This window comes from Lipophrys pholis (assembly GCF_963383615.2).
Source record: "Lipophrys pholis genome assembly, chromosome: 12".
Taxonomy (NCBI): Eukaryota; Metazoa; Chordata; class Actinopteri; order Blenniiformes; family Blenniidae; genus Lipophrys; species Lipophrys pholis.
The window spans coordinates 23249830-23265122 of record NC_137641.1 but is presented as its reverse complement, the minus strand read 5'-3'; the positions used below and the strand labels follow the sequence as shown (position 1 = coordinate 23265122).

The 15293-nt window shown below is 39.3% G+C and overlaps 1 protein-coding gene across 1 annotated transcript in view; it reads right to left on the bottom strand.

The window, feature by feature from the left end:
* The window catches only part of znf618 (zinc finger protein 618), a 38731-nt gene extending 35212 nt beyond the window's left edge, over positions 1 to 3519 (bottom strand). Inside the window, exon 1 of the mRNA XM_080476707.1 lies at positions 3459 to 3519. The gene's annotated coding sequence lies outside the window, so the exon portion shown is untranslated. The remainder of the gene's footprint in view (positions 1 to 3458) is intronic.
* Positions 3520 to 15293: the final 11774 nt, after the last annotated feature.

The window sequence follows — 15293 nt, the reverse complement described above, 5'->3', positions numbered from 1 at the left end:
TGAAAATGTTTCCACTCTGGAGGGATTAAAAATAGGAATCAGCTAAAATGGGAGATGGAGGAGGGGTAGTGGTGGTTGGGAGGGGAAGGGGGGGTCACTTCAATCACTGCTTTGACTGCATGTTTGTATTATCCAGCGCAGAGTCAGTGACGAGGAGCAAGGGTTGACCAAAACCTGTTTCACACTAAATGCTTTGCTTTCCCCGTTTCTTTAATCAAATGCACATTTCCCTGTCCCCTTTAATAAACGTCTACCAAGATGGTGTATGACCAATGATTTCAAAAAGCAATAATGCAGAGAAATGGATGAATCCCCCCCCCCCCCCCCCCCCGCCCACCCAACCTCACCCCACCCTACATCCACACACACTCCCACCCCACTTCCCTCTCAGACACACAGATATATGGGATGCTCTGGAAAAAGAAACTGTGTCGTCTAGTAAAATTCCATCAGCATACACTCAAAAAACCCCATAAAAACCTTTTCAATCTATATGTTAATGCCACGAATTAAAATTTAATAACAAGAGATATTGAAAAGCAGACTTGAATTATACAAAAATAAATCCTGAAAGATCAGGGCCCTAAAATTAGAAATTCAGGGCTGCATCCGGACTGCTGCTAAACCCTTGTAGGCTGGCAGATTAAATTTTTGATGAAAATCAAAATTACACTGCACACTGACGCAGGCGCAGCAAAACCTGGCACTATTGTGATTTATGGATTCATTAAACCCGCGGGAGGTGCACCCCTCCTCTTTTCACTCAAAGAAATGAGATTTGCTTTGCTGAAAATTTGTGTTTTCAGAAAAGCTACTCAGGCTCTGCTCTACACCTCCAGAAATGGTCAAGTACAAAAAATAATAATAATAAAAAAAAGAAAAAAAGCATCTGTGTATATATCCACTGCACGTAAACAGGCCTAATTTTCATTGCTGCAGCAATTGAACATCCCCATGCATTATTCATGAAACCAATAAGGTTCATTTTTACAAAGGAAGAGGCAGGAAAAATATGTGCAGAATGCACAGAATTTTTTTTTTTTTTTTTTTTTTAATGCAGCACTCCCAACCCCTGAAAAGCCATTCCCCGGAGACCAATTTAACTGAAGCCATTTTCAGACATCTCCAACATGCCACTAAGAAAATAAGAGAACATAAGGTGTTCACTGTGTTTACAAGGGATGTATGTTTTTCCAGACTCATTCAAAAACTGAATCTGTAATCAGGCATTAAGCAAAAGGAAAGAGAAGGAAACGGCCAAACATCAAAGGCACAAAAAAAAAACAAAAAAAACCCGGCTTAACCTTTAAACAAAAAGTGAAACCTTGTACAAAGTTTATAACAATTAGAGGAGCGGCTCTGCTTTAAAGCCTGTAACCCGCAGGCTGTGATATGATCCCTTCGCCATCTTGTGTTTATCTGAGCCTGGAGGGACAAGTTTCACCTCCCCATCCAAACTATTCACCCCAAATACGCTCAGTGAAACAAAGCTTTTGTTGATTAAAGTACAGACAGAGCAGCATTCCTCTTACCTTACTCAAAATGAGAACTTTGAATACAAGCCCCATTAACCAAATCAGGTGCCTTTTTTCTTTTTTCTTCCTCTCTCCCCCCCCTAAACACTGCAGCACTATTCCTGAGAGCTTTATAACTTATTACTTGGTCCTTCAGGTATTCTGCATATAAACATTCCCATCACTCACACACTGATCCAACCCTATTAAACTCATGACACTGGTTGCCGCTCTCCAATTCTGTACTTCAACTGAAACTCCTGCATTTTGATTAGACTTTTTAAGCAAAGGTCAGAATTTACACCCGGATTTTTGCATAGCCGCCATACAATTTCCACCAGCTCCCTGATTTGAATGAATACAGATTTGAAGGTCAGCATTAAAATTACCCACAGCAAAATGGCCTCTGCAGTTTCCCTTACATTAAAATAAAAGCAAGCCGTGCAAGATGGGAAACTGTTTGGCGTCTGCAGGATTAATATAAACAGTAGAGAGGCACTGGTTGTGATTGTTTTTCCTGCCCTCAAATTATGCTGACATAGGGTGTTTTTTTTTTCTTTCTTTTCATTTTCTTTTCCAGTGCTGTTCAGCTCACTTTGGATAGCCCCCCCCCCCCCACCTAAACATTTCCAATCCCCAGAATTAAAAGTTGGAAATGATTTATTTTTAATTTACTAAGTAATAACTTCTAGCTGAGCACACATAAACATTCATACAAAAACAAACAAGGGAGAAGAACAAGAATGCAGCTGATGTGTGTTAAAAAGACAGAGGATGGGCTTCTTTTGGGGTTTTTTTTTCAAGCGTTTATCCCTGAGACGTTACAAGGTTTGACAAATAAATTGCCCTTTAAAAAAACTTAACCCTTCACCAACTGAAGCAGATTAAACGAGGAAGCGTTTAGTGATACTACAGATTAAAAAGGCTTTTTTTGTGTGTGAAGGCAGACACAATATATATATATATTAACATATATTTTGAAGTAAGTAAAACATCTGCAAGTCATTGAAAATCGTGTCAAATGCATTGAAAGACACATAAAAGCCCATACCTACTTCCTCATATTCACCTCTAAAAGCATGTAACACATCACCCTAAACTACCACACAACCTCAAATTACTAGTCTCTCAACTAGTCTCGTCACAATTTAGAATTTCTCCCGTTTAAAAAATAAAAAATAAATAAATAAAAAAAAGACCACCTACAGGTGGCGCCAGCGTGCAGCCAGATTTAAAATCCTCTATCTCCCCCCTTCCCCAAAAAAAAAAATAAATAAAAAAAAAATAACCCCCCCCAAAAAAAAGTCCGATTGAAATTTGACATGACGACAGTTTGATTGGTTTTTCTGGTCTACCTGCGAGCAGCTGCCAGCCGTCAAGTACGAGCAGAAAGTGGGCTTGGTGTGGAGCCAAGAGCCGCGGAAGCAACTCCGGAGCTGTGTGCTCAAATTTGCAGGAAAAATTCACAAAAACATGGCTGCAGGAGGTTTTTGTGTTTCAGATTGTTCCTCCCCTCATCGTCCTTCATGTTGCCACTATATCGCCCGGTCCCCCCTCTTCTTTTTTCTTTTTTTTTTTTTACTCCTGCAGAATGTATATCTATCTCTCTATACATCTTTTATAGCTGCCGTGGTGGTATATGAGGAGAAACTGTGAGCACCGACGAGCAGGCAGCAGTTTCACAGAAACTTCATTATAAAATTTAGTCACTCCAAAAAAAAAAAAAAAAAAAAAAACATCAACAGATTAGGTCTATTTCAGATGGCTGCACCTGGTTTAGTGGCAGGCAGGGAAAAGAGACCCCCCCCCCCCTACCTCTTCCTCGGTGTTGTTTCTACCCTGGAGGGGGGCTGAAAAACTTAACATCCGCTTGTGAAATTTCTCAAATTTAAGATTTTTTAAATGAGAAAAAAAAAAAAAAAAACACACAAGGGTTTGACATACCTCCAAAAACGATGCAGCTCGTGCGAAAACAGGCTACCCGCTCCTGAAATCTTGCCTCCCCGACCAGAGGTGACTGCACAACTGCTTCCTCCCAAAAAAAAAAAAAAAAAAAAAAAAAAAAAAAAGAAAAATGTGAATTAGTTATGAGAAATTCCAAATGATACAAAAAAAAATTTTCAGCACGGTGGGGTTCTTTCCCCCCCCCCACCGTCACACCGCGGCTCGCGACGTTACATTTTAGGAAAGCGTAATGGCGTAATGATGATCCGAGGCTCGAGCCGCTCCGTGCAGCCGCTCCGTGACGCCTCGCGCACCGGGCTCGTGTTGCGGTTCCTCCGGTGGAAATTTTCCTCCGCCATATACAAGGGCAGATTCCGAAATTACAGTGGCCCGTGTGTGTGTGTGTGTGTGTGTGTATGTCTGTGTGTGAGTGTGTACGTGTGTGTGCGCGCGCGCGCGTGCGTTAGCCCACATGAAAAAAAAAAAGGGAAAAAAAAAAGTCTAGGAAGAAGGCTGGAAATAATGCGTCGGCCAACTGTGACGTTACACGGAGAAAGAGTCGACGCAGAGGAACACACCTTCTCGCCTCCGTCTAAACATTATTACAATTGTGCCTTATTTCTGCGTTTGTGTTATTTATTTCATTATTTTTGGTTTGTAGACGCGTGGCTGTGATTATATTGGTGTTCATGATGTGGTGATAAACAAATCCCCCGGTAAGACAACAACTTCTTTATCTTGATCAGATAAATGTGCTGTCTCTCAGATGATTACCTGGCTGGTTCTTATTTCAAAACATGCACAAATAAAATGTTGTGTGTCCGCACCTATAATAAAAAAGGTTTGCAAGGGCAACAAATGCGCTGATGTTAACATATTTGCTGCAGTAGTCCCCACAGTTTGTTAATCATTTGTATAGGGCAAGATTTTGGTTGGCCAATACATTTTTTTGTAAACCTTGCTCTGAGAATTAACAATCTTTTTTAAAATTTGGAAACAGTTCCGTTTTTTTCTGTTTTTCACCTCCACAAATACATCATGATGTCTAAATAGCGTATCCGTGGTGCTAAAGAAGGATAATTTGCATTTCTATCTCAATTTGCATGAAGAAATGGGCTGTAACTATGAGATAGAGGTGTTTTTACAAAAGAATAAACTGACAAAACTAAAAAACATAAAGAAAATTCTTGCTTTCTTATTTCTTAACTTACTAAAAAGCAAGAATAAACAAAAAAGCACATTAATAACAGCGCAAATGCTGATAGCTGTTAAAATAAAAAGTTGTCTTTTAAGTGACCATGTTAAATGCAGCAGGTCATCTGTTACCATGACAAAAATCTGCAACAGTCTTCAATGAAGATTGTCAAATACTCAACATAAAAAAAACAAGATCTGAGTGATCATCCAACAATTATATTGTTTATATTTTATGTTATGTTATGAAGATTAAATACCTGAAAATGAAAAAAAAGAAGTACTTAAAAACTGTTTTTAACACATTATCTCAGTAAACTTCAGAATATGGGAATTAGGAGTTTGCAGGTTCGAATCAATGAGCCCCCTATCAGATCCCTGGAGCGCCTAGATATAGGATTGGGCAATGTGGGCAGGGGAAAGGAATTTCCCCAAGGGGATTAATAAAGTACGATTAGTTAGTCTTGCTTGGGTGACAATGATTTAATAGTAACACTGAATAGTGTAATAAAATATTTGAGCCAATGGTTTATTAAATTAGTTGCCTACTTATTGGTTGGTTATTCTATTTTTGAAGTAAGACTAAAAAGATCCTGAGAGAATGCCATAACTGCATCCAATAATGTAATCCATAAATAAGACACCATTCTTCGCTGATAAAATGTAATTTTCTACAGTTTTTGTTCAGTTTGCTTATCAAAAATAGATATAGTGAATGGAATATTTGCATATTCATTTGTTGCAGCCCCACATAAAATGAACTAGATCATTTCATTATTGTCAAGTTTTACATTATTGGTGCAAAATGATAATGCCTCACTCCAAATTAGGACAGGCAGAACCATACAGCTGCAAATAGGAGGACCTCTTTTGCTTTGTTTTCATGACTTACACTTCCTCATGGTTCCTGGTGTTCTCACCTCACCTGTGGTTCTGTTATGGTTTGGGTTTTAGTCACCGTATAAACGTCTGGTTTCACGTTCCCTGTCTGTGTTCAGATCAGTGTCTTTTTGTTCTGTTCTTCTGTCCTGTCTGCGTTCCCTCACCTCCTCTCATTACCCTTGATTATTGCCTCCCACTTCCAGTGTGTATAGCTGCACCGTCCCTACGTGTGTTAGTGTCGGGGCGCCTGTAATCTTTCAAGTTCTGTTTGCCTGTTGCTCTTCTCATTTGTCCCTCGACTCTCGCTGCTCGTCGGTGTTTCACCTTTTATTTTTGGTATTTGGTGTCAGCTGGGTTTCTGTTTCATCAACATCACAACAGCAAATCCTTACGGTTAGTGTCTAAACTATGCGAAAGGCCGACATGTCAACTTTGAAGCATTGTGCAGGTGGAGTCCTTCACCAGACTCTTCTTTACAGCAGTGTAGCAAGAATGAAGCCACGCAAGAGAGGGAAAGTATATCATAATAACAGCCTTATCAGTGCAGAGACACACAGTTTCAGACCTAAATGTAATTTTTTTTCTGCACACCAGTAAAAACATTTCCATTCATGACTCTCCGTGGAGTCCTCACGTGGATAAGGTCGCTGCAGCCGGCTACAGCTGGCTTGTTAGATCAGAGTGTAACACAAATCCTGCCGGACAACCTGCTGTTGGAACAGAAGACAGAAACCATAAACATGAAACCACAGCGACACAGCAATGACTGAGAAGCAACAATGTTAACAACAGAGTACACTTCCAGGGCCAGAATATGAACAAAATGAGCAGATGCACATTTATTTTACTTCCACTAACACTAGACAGAAAAGATGGAGTAGTGTAGAGTAAAGAGTACTGTAACATCATATTAAACTATACAATGATGCAGCAGTCTTGCATGAAGGAAACAGGGGGAGCTGTGAAAAGCAGATTTGTGCTGTCCAAAATGTGCTGCCTCTGCTAAACGTCTACTCAAAACATAGAAATAAACACGCACCATTTACTTTGTGTCGTGTTATTGTGTTACATTCATACTAAAATCAATTTGTAGAGCTGTCTCCCTAATTACCCTAACCCTAATCACTGATTTGATGATTTATTGTGAGTCGGCAGAAGAAGAAAAAAAGGATGCGTGTGTGTGTGTGTGTGTGTGTGTGTGTGTGTGTGTGTGTGTGTGTGTGTGTGTGTGTGTGTGTGTGTGTGTGTGTGTGTGTGTGTGTGTGTGTGTGTGCGTGTGTGCGTGTGCGTGTGCGTGTGTGATGTTGGAGATTCTCTGTGGGTAATTAATGCTTCTTTCCTCGTGGGTGTACGACTTAGTTTAATATAATTTAACACACTTTTTCCCACAGAATCAAACTCATTTTCTGTTTTGTGAACCTCTTTATAATGAAATCATTATCTTTTTTTCCATCAGAGTAAAATATTATGTCATCGAGTTAAATATTATCATCTTCATTATCATCATCATCATGGCATGACTTTCATCAGATGTGTTTTCGAGATAAAATTCACTGGTTTCCTGGGTGTTGATGTGATTTATTGTTAATATCTACGCAACTTTTTTTTTCCACTCCCCACAGTCTTGATGCATTTCTAAGCTGTGTCCAGCAGAGGGCACCAACACACCATGAACAGTCACTCCCGTTTGCCCAGTCAGCACACCGCAACCGCAGACACCAGATTTACTCTCTGGCTCCCTCTGCTGGCTGTATTTTAGAGCGGTTTGATGCATCACATCTGTTGTCCTCTGAAGTCTTATTTCTCCATCATCTGGATTGAGTCATTTCTGTGGCCCCTACATTTACACCCGAACACCATTTATACGTTGTTTTTTTCCCCCCACTCTAGAAAAATAAGCAACACCTCCATAAAGAGATATTAAGCTTATTTATTGATGAGATTTGTCTGGTCTCTGTTTTGAAGTTGAAGTTCATTTGAAGGGTACAATTTCACACAAAAGTAATCCAATATGTGTCATATCATAGCAGAGTGATAAACAAAGAGGGAAAATCCATGTCATTATTTTGGGCGGTATTCATCCACCAATAGATCCATAACAGATCCATGCGAGCTGTACGGAGCTTGATTGAGCTTGAATTTGCATAATTCAGTGGCACAAGTAGAATTAAGTGCCTATTAGGCTGCTCTTTTGTGGAATTAACAGGTCCTCATCAATTCATATGTTTGCAGGAAGGCGATATCTCAAAAATACAACCCCAGCATTAAATTACCTCCCGCATAGATCAATTTAGAGACTATCAGCTTAAAATCTAAATTATGGGACTTGAATTAACCTCATTCTTTAAGCTGGGTGCTTTTTCCACAAGGCTGGCAGAAGAGAAACCCACTCAGATCAAGTTGTTGCGAGACTTTAGAGGGAAGAAAAGGAAACAGTTCAGCTTTGACATTGCAGTTGAACTATCAGCGAGCGTCCTTCATAACGCACCTCACGCTCCGTCTACTTTCTCTATCACTTTGTACTCACTCAAGGTTGCCCCGACCTCTCTCTCAACATAGTTTCTGAATAATATTCTTTCAAGTGCCAGAAGAACCAACAGGTACGAGGGGCTGACAACATCAGTGCTTTATAGTCTCTTTGACCTACTTGGGTTTGAAAGCCGACAGGCCTTTTGCTTGAATGCTCAGGAGCCCGAGGGAAAAATCGGGAGACATTTCCCCTCCGTGCAAGTTCAAAATTTGCCAAAAACAACACTCACAAAGATGATGAACTTGTACTTTTGTCCCCCCCCCCCCCAAAAAAAAATTGGAGTCATATTCAGAGAGAGTTCCCACCTGTGAGCCATCTTCATTCATTCACCGGTTCATGTTTGTTTACGATACTCTCTCTGCTCAACAACTTAATACACGAGTGTCAAACACATGGCCTGCCAGGCCAAATGGGCCTGCCAGGCCAAATGGGCCTGCCAGGCGGGGTGACATTGTGAAGAGCTAAGATACATTAACGCTATTTTTAACTGTTGCTTATGAGGTTTTCATTGGGGAACACGCCTTTTAAGGAACCGTAGTAGACGTAGCATAACACTGAGGCCAGAGCCGAGACATTAGTAAAGAAGAAGAATAAACAGTAATGCTGCTGTAATTGATTGAGCTGCTTTATTGCTAAGTATCTTCAGCATGCAACAAAATAAAAAAAGACACCTTAGGAGCTGCAGAGGAAAGACATCACTTTTGGACATTTCACTGTATTTTTCAATTTTTCAATTCAATTCAATTGTATTTGTAAAGCGCTAAATCACATCAACAAACATCTCAAAGCGCTCTTACAATGATAGAGTACAACAGAACCCAACTATTTCACTATAGGTATTCAGTTCAATGTGCTCCAGGGGTGTCAATCGTTTCTGACTTCAGGGGCCACATGCAGTCCAATTTCATGTCGAGCAGGAGTGACCTGTAAAATAATGCCATAATAATTATAAAAAGAAATATATAAATGTAACCCATTTAAAATTTTAAGTTTTTATTTGTTGTGGCACAGATTATGTGATTAAAATGTCTTTATTTTTGTGAAACCAAACAATTCCGATGCAAAATGACTCCAATCTCAACATGGTCCTCATTTCTAAGTTATATTGTCATTTAATTGGTCCGGCATTGGTGAGACAAGAGAGGGTTCACATATGCGCCATGTGTCAATGATTAAATGTAGAATTTCTTCATTTGAAAGACAGCAAATAAGAAAATCAATGTTTCAACACGTGTGCTGTATGCATGTTAAAACTACATAAGGTGATAGGGTTTTTTTTGCAGCTTTTATCAATCTGTTGAGACTGCTAATGATTTCTCGAGGGTCCTAGTGAAGTGTGTCACTGATGCAATTTTTGCACCCTCCATCTTTCAGACACGCTGTATTGCAGATATGATGCAACGTGCACCAAGACAGCTTGCACTAGAAACACCTAGCTGGGTTAAAAGACTACGAATTAGAATTTGTGCGGCGCCATACAGTATTACTTATTCAAAAATATCCATGTGCAACACATCTGATCTCCGACTGTCGTTCAGTTTAACTCGTGACTTTTCCTCCACAACAAACATGAACAGGGATGCACTGTAAGGTAGTGGTTCGCTCTATTTCCTCACAAGGAAAATATCACGAGTTCAGATACAGTAATGAGGGGGGGGGGGGCTTTTCTTTGCAGAGATTGCATATTGTAAGATTTGTATTGGTACTCCTGGTTCACAAAAACTCAAACACCCCACTACTCTAAATTGGTTAGAACACATTAGAAGACTGAATGCATGGCCAGGCTTGACATGTGAACACTTATTATCACACCTGAGGTTCAGCATTGCCGAATGTAACTTGCAGTTTAGGAAAGTTACGACATTCAGTCGAAGAAACGTGTAATGTCTTTTACTTATAACGTCTAAAACATACAAGCCACGATGAACGACATTTGTATACATACATTCAGGTTATCGCAATAATATATATCCTTCACAATATTCCACATCAAAACAATTATATCATATCGCTACACAAACTCTGTCATTGATAGTTCTAATTAGGCGCCATCAAATACTTACTCCGTTTTCTTTATTTCAGTAGAGATGCCTCACTAGTTCAATTCCACTCATGTAGGTGGAGTATTGTTGTAGGTACAGACAAAATATTGTCATATGTGGTTGTGTAAGAGATCGGCCAGTTCCAACACCTGATGCAACCCAACAATAATGAAAGATAGTACTCGCTCAGCACGTGCAAATACAAAAAAAAATAAAAAATCTATAATATTATCTGTGAAAGAATAACATTATACGTGTAGAAACAAAGACACTCCTTAAGATCATGTGACAGGCCAGGGGAAAAACGATTTATTTTCCAGACTGATGAACAATCCTTGAACACGAGCCTCACGAGGAGGCTCAGATGCACATGGGATCGTGCTTTCAACTAATGAGTAACACAGACAAGAGCGGCGGCACATGGACACATATGTGTGCATATATTTTCCCCGCTTTATGGCATGTTGATATCCATGTGCAAATACAGGAGATGGCCTCTTTTAAGTCCTGAATGGAGACAACACGTGCAGCTGCTCCATGATCAGTAAACACAATGACACAACCTCTTTGTGTCAGGTAAAATATTGTGTACCTCAGTGGAACCATTATTTACAGTACAAACGTTCACCCTTCATCTAATGCCTATTGTTAGTACATAACAGCGGCTGTTATCCAACCACAGGCAAGTAAAAACAGTAAGGAAACCTGGCTGTTGTGCATTTCCTGACCACTAATTACATGTTTTAGTCTAAAGCTTTTTGTATCACAGTGTGCAGTACTGTTTATGATTAAGGAAGCTGTTCAATCTCACTGCTTCCCCACAACAAAAATACAATTTCTTTCCTTGGTTTTACATGAATGGTGCTTAATAAACAATATTAGGCCGAGTATGAGCTTTTAAACCATTGGATTCACTTTACCATTTCCCCAATTATAAATGTTGTTAATGTTTGTTAATTATGTATCATTACCTCAAGTTATAATCTCTTTCTGTATGCTCTGTTGCTCATGTTCTTGTTTTTTAAGAACTTTTTTAGTTTTTTTTCTGGCATAGCGGCCCTCAGACCAGCAAAAGGAATCTGCTAATTAAATTCCAACGGGGATATGTGGGATTTTTTGGCTGCTCTTCCTGACACTGAAACCCCATGTGGTCGCAGCAGGAAAGAAGATGGATGGATGGGTCGGGGGTTTACTTTTCTAATCCCCCGGTGGGTGTTTTGACCTCACCTCCATTGTTCCCGAGGGTTTGTGGCTGCGGCTGTAAAATGTGATGAAGAAGAAAAACTCTATTTGTCCCCTTAGGATAGATGGACGCTAATATTTAGGTCACCAGTCCACCGCAGGGCAAACGGAGAGACAGACACTCGGAGACAACGGGGAATTTTGAGTCACCAATCAACCGCACATGCATGTTTTTGGAGGGATAACATGGAAACTCCACTCAGAAAAGACCGTCTGGATTTGAAACCACACCCTTCTCGCTCTGGGGTGAGAATACTGTCCACCAGCTACCGTTTAACCCTCAACGCAGGAAAGAAAGAAAGAAACCACTTGAATAATATCAACAAAAACAGAGCGAGGTATCCATGGCCTCACGTTTCCCTTAAACTTAAACTCATCACTTTTTGAATTATATTCTTCACATCTGCATGTGTTTAACAACCCACAATTTGTATCTCAGTGTCAAAAATGTCAATAAAACAATTATCGCATTGAACTCCAACAAAAACATTGCAGAATAGCCCAGAGTGGCACTTTGCGCGCTATTTTAAGATGCGCTGGTCATGTTCACTTTAACCTCAGGCTGCAGGTAATCAAAGGTTCTTGCCTGTTTTTGCTTCGAACATGATTGCAACGCCATGACGAAAGCCCAGAGTATAACAGCCCATAATTGCGTTAACACTATCTCGAGCCTTGTATTGTGAGCACCTGATTAGGGAAGGAGAAGTAAGAATTGTAATTAAAGTTATGACAGGGGAGCAGCAGCCTCCTACGCTTCCAAATGCAGGAGCACTCCAGGAAGGCTGAGGAAGAAGCTAAGAATAAAACACACAATGACAGTGCAGAAAACCTCGGCTACCTAAAATGTATCTCATTACCGTGGTGCCATTTCCAAAGCTAATTATAGCTATCTGCTTTCTGAGCTTCAATGTTGTTGTTGATTTTTTATTTTATTTTATTTTTTGAAGTCTGGTCATTTCAGCCAGGGCCGCAGCCCTAAAACCATCATCAAGGAAGTTTAAAAGGAAGATGTATTTATACTTTTCATTGCACTCGGGGTAACCCGTCATCTTGGGATTTTGGGGCCATTTATTTGAAATATAATTGTGTTTCATGTATATAGAAATAAAATCTCTTTTTAGTGGCTTGTTTATTATAAATACCAAACATTTTCACAGCATTGCCACAAAAAGGCAACTTCTTCATTTTGAGAAAGCTTTTCATTAAATTTCCAATCCTCTTCACTTGATCTTTTGCACAACATTGAAGGAAACGTCAAACATAAGCATGAACTCCCTGAAGTCATAAAGGCCGGTCCTGAAATAAAGTAATCATATGAATAAGAGCAAGTCTGCCGTCACGCTGGCTGGCGGCTGCGGAGAGGCCGTTGTTACTCACAGCAGTGATGTCAACCCGATGCCAGCAAACCTGCTCATTGAGGCCACGCTGACATGTTCGGGGCCCAGCAGGTAATGTTTATCATGTTTACTAATATTTAGGTAATCCAAAGATTTTGCTCATAACCACACATGTCTGTTTCCTGGTAGCACAGCATGGGAAACAGGAAATACCACATTTTGAATGATACTTTGGATGGGAACAATTAAAGTCTTGTTGTTTCATTTTGGTTTTCATTCCAGAGAAGTTAATTCTGTACCACTGACTGTAAAAGAGAGAATATTTTAGGAACAATAAAGCTTGTTGAGTAACTTTGAGAAACTTGGTGTGAATTTTTGTGTTTGGTTATAGAGGGCCATTCCCTTATATCTATCTATATCTATATCTCTATATCTATAGATATAGAGATATAAATATATCGATATCGATATCGATATAGATATAGATATAGATATAGATATACAATTAAAGTTTGGTGCAAGGCAGCAGAAATAACTACATTTTAGCTTTTTACTGTTAAATGATGTTGGAACTTTTCATAATGAGTCCCAATGAGTCTAAAGTTAGGAACTCATTTTATTCATGTTCACTTCAGTAACCAATACAACATCCAATTGTTTAACAAACCTTCGTTTAGTCAGGGAGAAGGCCACTGAAATAAAAAAAATTTTTAAAAAAAAGGTTGCTTAACTACCATATATTTCCACTAAGCATCCAATTATCTTGTCCTGGATTTTTTTTTAAATTCTATGTGTTCATTGTCTGCTCAGATGGCCAACTTTTTGTCCTCCTCCTACAAGCCTTATTAAAAACTTTCATCGGTGAAGGGTGTATGTGCCATGAAATACACTCCTAACAGCCGTTTCGCCTTCGCTCTGCAGGAGAGAAAACAGCCGGACGCACTTCTGATCTTATCAGATCATTTCATTACCAGAAGAAAAGATCATGGGCTGTTTGATAGAGTTCAGCAAAAGTTCCTTACACTAAAACCGTACTTGCGTTACGCAAGAACCCAAGCATGAGACGTTTGTCTTACGAACTACACAATGTTTTCTCGTTACATTTAACAGTGTTTTCTCAGATCTTCCGAGAATTTTGGGGGTTCAAAATTCTAATTATAGATCGGGTCATCCTTTAATCCAACATTCTATTCTCACTTTACTTCCCTGCCTTCTGTGTCAGAGTCATTCTTTTGGCATGTGGCTATCTTCCAGAGATAGTTCATCCCACCAGGGAACCCGCTTTTCAGCTCTTCAGGTGGAAGAAATTTTTTTTTAATACAACTTGTGTTTTTCCACAGTACCACATAACATAGACCGGTTGTGGGAACCAGGCGTGGTAAGTGTGTTAGCAGCAAAGTTAAGAATGTATAACCTTCTGATAAATACATCGAGTTCAATATTATTAAAACAGTGACAACGACCAAAATGGACCATCTGTCATAGCTTGCAAAAGAACAAAACCAGGAAGCTTGCCAGCTTAAAGCGACAAGTGATCACAAAGCACAAAAAGTATGAACAAAAACAAAAACAAAAAAACAAAAAAAAAAGATTTTTCCATCTGCAGGGAGCGGAGGAAACTTGCCAGAAATGACAGATGGTGACAAAGTTAGAAAAACGCAGATGGCCTCTCATGGAGAGGAATAACGCAACCTCACAATGAAAGCTCTCCTGTTTAGAAAATTGATTAACGAACCTTGTTTGATCAAAGTCGCAGTATGTTTTGTGTGCACCAGTGTCGGCAAAACTGGACTTTCAAAGAGTTTTATGAGAGGAAATATTGCAAAAGATGCACTGAAAAGTATAGCATGATATTCGTACCGTCAGAGTTCTGAGTGTCGACAGCTGTATGCTCTTGCTGAAGTAGTTTTTTTTGCTAAATACATCTCAGATTTACTGGTAGAACATGAAATATCCAGACCCCTCAGGTCCTCAGGAAGAGGTTTACTAAAGTGCTCCCAGAGTCAGAAGCAAACAAGGTGAAGCAGCTTTTAATTCCTTTGCTGATCACCTGTGGAACAAACTTCCTGAACACCTGAGGACTGCAAACACACTGACCTCGTTTAAATCCGGCATTACGACACTATTATTTGCTCAGGCAACAAATTATGATTATTATATTACATTTATCTTAATAAAGTTTGTATTTTATTAATTATAATTTTACTTTGTTTTCTTGTATTTCCCTATAAAGCACTGTGAATTACCCTGTGTTTGAATGGTGCTAAATATTAAATTTAAATTAAATTAAATTTACCTGGCATTGTAGTGACATACATCAATTAAAATTGTAACTTATTCGAATGTCATCCATTTTAAAAGTCATAAGGTTTAAGTGTTGTCGCTAATTGTTTCTCTGTCCTGCCCTCTGACAGCTGGCTTCAGCATTATCCGATTACAACAAACTTCTGTTTACTGAAATGGTAATGCATGATTAATAATAAACTAACTACATTGTCCTCACAGCAATAATCAAGAGGCCTCATTGTGAGCAACAATAACATTATCCACAGTGCTTTACAGATGCATTACAATCCTTATAAAGTTAGCTTAGCTTCATAAAAACTGC